At 39.1% G+C, this 8,742-nt stretch overlaps 1 pseudogene; it reads right to left on the reverse strand.

The window, feature by feature from the left end:
* Window positions 1-2,329: 2,329 nt before the first annotated feature.
* On the reverse strand, window positions 2,330-3,240 carry LOC128050457 (olfactory receptor 7A10-like; annotated as a pseudogene).
* Window positions 3,241-8,742: the final 5,502 nt, after the last annotated feature.

Below are 8,742 nucleotides of genomic sequence, written 5' to 3' on the forward strand. Positions count from 1 at the left end.
TCTCCTCCATCTATCACCTGTACTTTTTAAATATGTGTTGTTTAATGTATCTAATAGGGCTTACCAGTTGGTGGTAGTGGTTAACAGATCCAGCTGCTAATTCAGAAGCTTCAGGAGATGTGAGTTCAATCCCTAGGTTGGGAAGATACCCTGGAGGAGGACATGGCCACCCACTCCAGTATTCTTGCCAGGATAATCCCATGGACAGAGGAGCCTGATGAGGTCACAAAGAGTTGGACACAACTGAGCATACAGCATGATACTCTAATAAATTAGTTAACAGGAAAAAATTAAATTTGAGGCATTAGTTAAAAATTAATAAGTCAGATAATATTTAGAGTTAAGTATGGAATATAGGTCTTCTAACTGAGAAGAAAGCAAAGTGCTATATATGGATATAGGAATTGTGACATTTTGTAAAGGGATTCACATTTCAGAAACTCATTTTTTTTTCTGTAAATGGATAAACTGGATATAGACAAGGAGTGAACTGACCATAAATATGTTCAAGACAAAAGAACACGAGTCACACAGTTTCATGGATGAGCCTTAGAAACACAATGAAGAAACTTCTAGCTGAATAAGGACTCATCAAGTGGCAAGCAGGGCTCAGAACCACTCCCCATCATACTATCTCATTCAAAAATACAGTCATTATGATAAGTTATTTTATTATATGTTGGTTTGTTATGCCACAATAACTGATACTGATACAATAATTTATACAATAACCCAAAGGCACAGAACTGAGGGCAATGAAAATAATCTACTTGATCTTATTTTTGACATTTATTCTGATATTTGAAGATAGCATTTCTGATTGTATCATTATTTATGTTTATATCAAATCCCTGATAGCTCAGTTGGTAAAGAATCTGCCTGCAATTCCTGGGTCTGGAAGAGCCACTGGAGAAGGAATAGTCTATCCACTCCAGTATTCTTGGGCTTCCCTTGTGGCTCAGCTGGTGAAGAATCTGCCTGCAATGAGGGAGACCTGGATCCAATCCCTGGGTCGGAAAGATCCCCTGGAGAAGGGAAAGGCTACCTACTCCAGTATTCTGGCCTAGAGAATTCCATGGACTCTATGGTCCATGGGGTTGCAAATGGTTGGATACAACTGAGCAACTTTCACTTTCACAAGTAACAATAGTAAAAAATGACTACACTGATATCCTTTCCAGCCACCTACGAGAACTTGGAAGGACATGTAGGTTGGTGCAGAAACTCGGCTGACCCTGAATCACATGACTAAGAAGATTCACATTGTCTTGGGAATGATTTATGATAATAAATATTGAAGAAATGTCCCCCTATAGGAGATATATTGTAGATGATTATGGTTATTCACTGTCCCTCTAGTGTTCATAATGAAATATAGAAAAGGATGAGTTATTTTACTTAGAGCAATAGAAAGAATCATGTTTGTATGCATCACTGGAAGATTTCAAGAAAAAAAAGTCAGTAATTCAATGAAAAACTTTAAAACATACCTTCCAAAACTTCACACCAAAGAATAACCCCCCCTTAAACAAGTGACATATATTTTACTTCAAAAAGTAAATGTATATTTTGAAAGAGAAATATTATGTAGAGTGATACCAAGTATAAGTTAAAGCTTGCTTCATCGTATTCAAGGTCATATGAATCCAATGGTTTATTCAAATACCTGTTTTCATGGAGACATCACTAGGAGACATGTATTTGGTAGACAAAGTCAGGGGCTAGTGTTGGCACTGCGTATACAGGTTATATAGGAGAAAAAGAATATCCACTTTGGTATTCTTGCTGGGTATAATTAATTGAAATTAATTAATGAAAACAAATGATTAGCTAAAACACACTATATGTTCAATCTATATAATTATGAAAAACAACTGTTATTGATACACAAGCAGTTGTGCTTATATAGTGAAAAATGGTGGTCTCAGATTTTCCTCTCCTATAAACTTATGTAAATGACCTTGTTTTCTCAAATGTGTTCTTCTTTACCCCCATAGGTTTAGTACAGCCTATAGTTATGCTTTTAGGAAAACTAAGGGAAGGTTACATAGGATTATATATGACATTTGAGAAAAAAAAATACTGAGAAATGCATATTGTCCCATGAGACAAATGAGATTCTCCAAATATTTAATATTCAAGATTGGGAATAAATCTGGAAAAATTGGAAGATAAAAAAGGGGGAAATTTTTCAATATCAGAGAGACAATAAAGCATAATAATGGTAGTTAAAGTTTTTTAGATAAACGGAAGCCAAAGAAATAAAAATTCTGGAAATAAATAGAAAGAGCAAGTTCTAGTTTCAAAATGTGATTCAAATAATCACAATTTATGGCTTTGAAGTTGTGAGCCCTGCAACTAACAGCAGTTCTTCGTCAATTATCTCTTTTATAGTTTCCTTTGTAAGTAATATTTTCAGAGCTCCTTTTATGTCATTATTCCTGAGACTGTAGATGAAAGGGTTCAGCATGGGTGACCACAGTGTACATCACTTGACTGTGAGCCGTGGGTATTAGCAGAAACAATGTACACTCCTAGGACTGAACAGTAAAATAAGGAGACAACTGAGAGGTGAGATGCACAGGTGGAAAATGCTTTATACTTCCCCTGAGCTGATGAGATTCCACATACAGAGGAGACTGTCTGAGAGTAAGAGTAAAGAATATACGTGAAGGAAACACCACCGATCAGCACTCCTGCAAAATACATCACCATGTCACAGATGGAGGTGTCAGAACAAGCAAGTAGGACAACTGACTGGTTTCACAGAAAAAGTGAGGGATTTCATTGTTTGTACAGAAGGACAGCTGCACCACCATTAAGCTCTGTAGCAAGGAATACAAGAAATGAAATATATCCCTCTGTACAAGGAATACAGGAAAATCTCATAATGTAAGATAACAGAACCAGAAGACCACAGAGCCGGGGTTTCATGGTGACCATGTAGTGCAGAGGGTGACAGATGGCCACATACCAGTCATAGGCCATCACAGTCAGGATGAAGATGTCCAGTCCCCCAAACAGTAAGAAAAACTACATCTGGATGATGCAGCCTTCATAGGTTATGACTTTGCTGTGAGTCTGGATGTTCCACAGCATCATTGGGATGGTGGTGGAGGTGAAGCAGATGTCTGCAAAGGAAAGGTTGGAGAGAAAGAAGTACATAGGGGAGGGGAGGTGGGGGTCTGAGCTGACAGCCAGGATGATGAGCAGGTTTCCAAACACAGTGATCAGGTACATAGAGAGGAAAAATCCAAATATGAGGGGTCGCAGTTCTGGTTCCTTTGATAATCCCAGAAGAAATCCTGAAACCTGTGTGTTATTACTGGTTCCATAAGGTAGATGTAATGACTAGAAAAGGAAAAAATAATATGACTAATTTTCATACAAATGGGCATTACTAGCTAGATGAAATATTACAATTAATTATATATATATATAGCTCGCATATATTAAAGTTTTAAATTAAGCCATGTTTATATATATATATATATATATATACACACACACACACCAATGAGGAAGCCACTGCCTAGCAGCACTTGTATATATGGCTAAACTGCAAACTTACATGCGTGCTAAATCACTTCAGTCATGTCTGACTCTGTGACCCTATGGATGGTAGAACACCAGGCTCCTCTGCCCATGGGATTCTCCAGGCAAGAATACCAGAGTGGGTTGCCCTCCAGGGGACCTTCCCAACCCAGGGATCAAATCTGCATTTCTTATGTCTTCTGCATTGGCAGACTGGTTCTTTAGAACTAATGGTGCCACCTGGGAAGCTCAACTCATATATATATGGAGAGAGAGAGGTCTATATCTAGGTACAGAGAGAGACAGAGAAACAGTAACCCACTCCAGTATTCTTGCCTGAAAAATCTCATGGACAGAGGGGTCTGGTGGGCTGCAGTCCAAAGGGTTTCAGAACAGTCAGACACAATTGAGCAACTAAGTGTGCACACACACACACACATACACACACACGAGTTTGAATCTCATCCCCTTAAAGGAGTCTTTGTGGCTTCCCTGTGTATGAGTTCTAGTGTCAGCTTTGTCCTACAAAAGTCCTACAATCTAATCATGAATGAGGAAAGAATATTAGCAAATATATTTCATGCCAGGTAGTGGCAGCTGCTATGAAGTGTTCACCCAGATGGTTTTGAATTTTGCCTGCAATGCAGGAGACCTGGGTTCAATCCCTGGGTTGGGAAGATTCCATGGAGAAGGGAATGGCTACCCACTCCAGTATTCTTGCCTGGAGAAGCCCATGGACAGAGAAGCCTGGCAGGCTACAGTCCACTGGGTAGCAAAGAATTGGACATGACTGAGCAACTAAAACTCACTTTCATAAGAGAGAGGGCTGCTATTTTTTATTGGGAATTCAGGAATCCTGTAAACAAAATGATATTTTAAAAGATACTTCAGTGAGAACACAGCAGGTGACAAGAAGTTATCAGGGTGCCTTAAAGGAAAAGAACCTGTGAAAAAACCTGAGGGTCTTTTTTTCCCCAGATATCCAAGTTTCAAACTTTAACCATTGTTTGGGAGAATGTAAGAAGGAGGTGATGAAGGGTTGTATTAGAGGATGCTGAAGAATAAAGTGGCTTCCCTGCTATTGTTAAAACTTCAAGACACGGGGAGTCCCTTGTCCATCTGTTCTTTACATTGTGTATCCCCTGGATACCCAGATTAACTAATAAAGCAGAAAAAAATATGTAAATGATAAAAGAGATATCACCATGATATCAAGTCACATTATCGATTCAAATCCCACTATAAAAATAAGCAAAGGGAATAAATCCACAATTTAGAAATGGAAATGCGTAATATACAACAATAGTGGGAGGTTTTTAAGGTGAAATGGTAAAAGAAACTTCTAAACTATATTAATAACAACTTTTGAGATTAAAAACGGCACTGCATCTTGGATCTACCACATATTAACTGTTTGAATTTCGAGAGGCAACTGAACCATTCAAAAAGTTTACATCTTTACCCAAATAGTGGGAATAGGGGTATTTATCCTCCTGAAAGTGTTACTCACTCAGTCGTGTCTGACTCTTTGTGACCCCATGGACTGTAGCCTGTCAGACTCCTCTGTTCATGGAATTCTCCAGGCAAGAGTACTGGAGTGGGTTGCCATTCCCTTCTCCAGGGGATCTTCCCAACCCAGGGATCGAACCCAGTTCTCTCACATCACAGGCAGATTCTTTCCCATCTGAGCCATGAGGGAAGCCCCTATTCTCCTAAGGAGGTGGTTGACAATCTATGTAAAAAGATTAGCATGAACACTGGGCTTGGGTCCCTGTGTCATATAGCAGCTCCCCATTACCTCTCTTGACAGTTTATATAGGTCAATGCTAGCAAACTCTGGGCTCTGGGCCCAGCAGGTGGCTCTCAGGAGACCTCAGGTAAACATGCATGGATTTTATCTTCTTGGACCCTTTCCTGCAGTACCGCCTGGATTCGCCAACTCACCTGGATGGGAGCTCTGAGAGGAAGATCGCTGCGAGAAGGTCCAAACCCTTCCTGGATGGTACTAATGAAGACTGAAGCTCTGGCCCCACAAAAGACAGTGGAAAGGAGGCTTGCATGAGTCTCCCAACCAAACTTAGGACTCTAACAGCAATAACCACGGTCCATTCAGTGCAAAGTTGTACAGACTGAGGGATGCAGCAGAGGATATATTTACAGCTCCCCCATCTACTAATCAGCACATTTTCCCTCTTTCTACTCCAATCTCTAGGCCCATGATTTCCCTATGGGACACTGGTCTGAACAGGGAAGGGAATGTCCTGGAGATTCTGTGTTCCCAAGAAACCAAGATAGAGTCAAGAGAATCCACTGCTAATTAAGATTGTTCTTCCTCATGCACTTTGCTGACTTCTTCAGTCTAACCTTTGAAAAATGCCTCATCCCAAACCTGATTTTCTCCAAGTTTAGGAATAGGTTACATCCCTTCCTGGAATAGATCCCTTGACTCTTCAAATATTGACTTGTAGTAGAGGCACAACCCCTGATGTCTAGAAAAAATTGTTCTTCTCCGTGTTCCTTTGATATAAACCTTGAGCACTGTACATCTTGGCTTGGTGCCACATTGTCCAAAATCACTAGGAATTTCTTAATTATATCACAAGTTGAGTTCTGATTTAATCCCTCATATTGAAATGTTTGCTTATTGTAATTTATATTCATTTCCTACTATAGTCTGAATGCAAAGTAGGGAAACAAATAGATTCCTCCCTCTAGCTTCCAGAGGAAATCCAGCCCTGCAAACATGTTGATTTTAGTCCAGAGAAACCCGTATCAGGCTTCCGAACTCCAGAATTGTCAGAGCATAAATTATTTATTTAAATCACTGGTGTGGTAATTTTATCTTAACATTAGAAATTGAATACACATTTTTTTTTCCCAGTAAAATTTTGTTCAGAAAATGGAGATTACACTTCTCAGTTCACTTACTGAGCTTCCCCTGGGGAAAGATATTTTGTGTTATAATCTCATCTTAAGTGGGAAGAGGAAATTTAATTTCAATCTGGGGATATTCAGTCTCTTTATCTGATAGAGATTTTCTCATGGCATAAATATAAACTTGCTTCATATTGTGATGTCCATGAGGCATTAAGATAGGAAAAGTAATTATTTAATTTGTTGTCTACCATTTACAGTATATTTTGTGCCTAATTTTCTACATTATTTGATTTTATATTCAGTCTAGCATTCATTATTTTTACATGTATCCTCTCCATCTTTCTCTCACATTTCCTCTCAACATAAAACATGACACTGTGTACAAATCAGTGTGCATATGTTTATTTGAAATAAAACTTTATATAAATGAACACATATACACATGACTATCTTATTTGAAGACTTTATTTGGACCCATCAAAATATATTCACACATTTCATTTGTTTCTTCCAACCTTTGTCTGAAGCTATGTTTACTATCCCACATTTTCTTCCGAAACAAGGACTGTAAGGCCTGGGAGATTAAATTTTTGACAATTTCCTAAAAATGATATTAGGGTTATTGTGAACTTTCTTGAGCTATACATAAACAGAACTGTGCAGTGTGTCCTGTTATTTCTGTAAGACTTCTATATTTTGTTAAAAAGTACATTTTAACTGTGTGCAAATTATAGGGTGTAAATAATGCCGGTGAGTCTATCATTGCTGTTGTCCAGTCACTAAGTCTTGTCCTACTCTCTGTGACCTCGTGGACTATAGCATGCCAGGCCCATCTGTCCTCCACTATCTCATGGGTTTTCTCAAACTCATGTCCATTGAGTCAATGATGCCATCCAACCATCTCATCCTCTGTTGCCCCTTCACCTCCTGCCCTTAATCTTTCCCATCATAAGTGTCTTTTCCACTTTTCCAATGAGTCAGCTCTTCGCATCAAGTGGCCAAAGTATTGGAGCTTCAGCTTCAGCATCAGTCCTTCCAATGAATTATTCAGGGCTGATTTCCTTTAGGATTTAGTTTCATCTCCTTGCAGTTCTAGGAACTCTCAAGAGTTCTCTCCAGCACCACAGTTCAAAAGTATCAATTCTTTGGTGCTCAGCCTTCTTTATGGACCAACTCTCACATCCATACATGACTAAATAAGTCTGCTGCTGCTGCTAAGTCACTTCAGTTGTGCCTGACTCTGTGCGACCCCATAGATGGCAGCCCACCAGGCTCCCCCATCCCTGGGATTCTCCAGGCAAGAACACTGGAGTGGGTTGCCATTTTCTTCTCCAATGCATGAAAGTGAAAAGTGAAAGTGAAGTCGCTCATTCGTGTTTGACTCTTAGCGACCCCATGGACTGCAGCCCACCATGTTCCTCCATCCATGGGATTTTCCAGGCAAGAGTACTGGAGTGAGGTGCCATTGCCTTCAGGAAATAAAATACAGCTGGGCATGGATCAAAGAGGAACCTGAAACCCGGGTACCCGATTCATACTGAGCAGTGGTAGTGGATGTCTCCTCTGCCTGTGAAAAAGGAAAATGTAGATATAGGGACTCTAGTACTAAATTAAGGCAATTCATACTTGATGCACTGTTTTTTACAATAAAATAGAAGGTAAAATAGGTGAATAGCAGAAACTGATAATATATTTGTTCAAGAGAGAAGAGCACCATGACCATATCCTACATCATTAATGAGATGTAGAAGCACAGGGTAGAGACCCAGATAGACTCTTGACGAGAACAGCGGAGCTCATGACAACATTTCACCATAGAATCTGATCATTGGCTTTTTGGATATCTGGCATAACATTAGCTAACTTATCTCTAATCAAAGTGAACAGAATTGAGGGCAATGATAATAATTTGCTGCTGCTTACTTTTAGCTTGTCATCATATATGAAGAAAACATTCATAGCTTCTTTCCAGACAGCTGTATTAAAATGATTATCTTATTAGGATTCCTTTCCAGGTAACCAAGAATGATTGAAAGGATATGCATTTTTGTGTAGGAAAACTAGTGACCCTGATTTATATGCCTGGACAAGAATTCAAGCTCTTGCTTGAGGCATGCTTTGACCAGAAAGATGAAGAGATTTCTGACCATTAAGGGGGTATTTAATGAAAGATACTGATGATGATTAATCATGATACATTTTAAATCAGGGAGTTATTTCATTTAGAGCAATGCAAGGAGGAGCCATATTATCAGCAATATCAATAGAAGGAACATGACAGGCTTCAGTCCTTGGGGTCAAAAAAAGAGTCAAACACAACTTAGTGACTAA

The sequence above is a fragment of the Budorcas taxicolor genome, chromosome 7 (assembly GCF_023091745.1).
Source record: "Budorcas taxicolor isolate Tak-1 chromosome 7, Takin1.1, whole genome shotgun sequence".
Taxonomy (NCBI): domain Eukaryota; kingdom Metazoa; phylum Chordata; class Mammalia; order Artiodactyla; family Bovidae; genus Budorcas; species Budorcas taxicolor.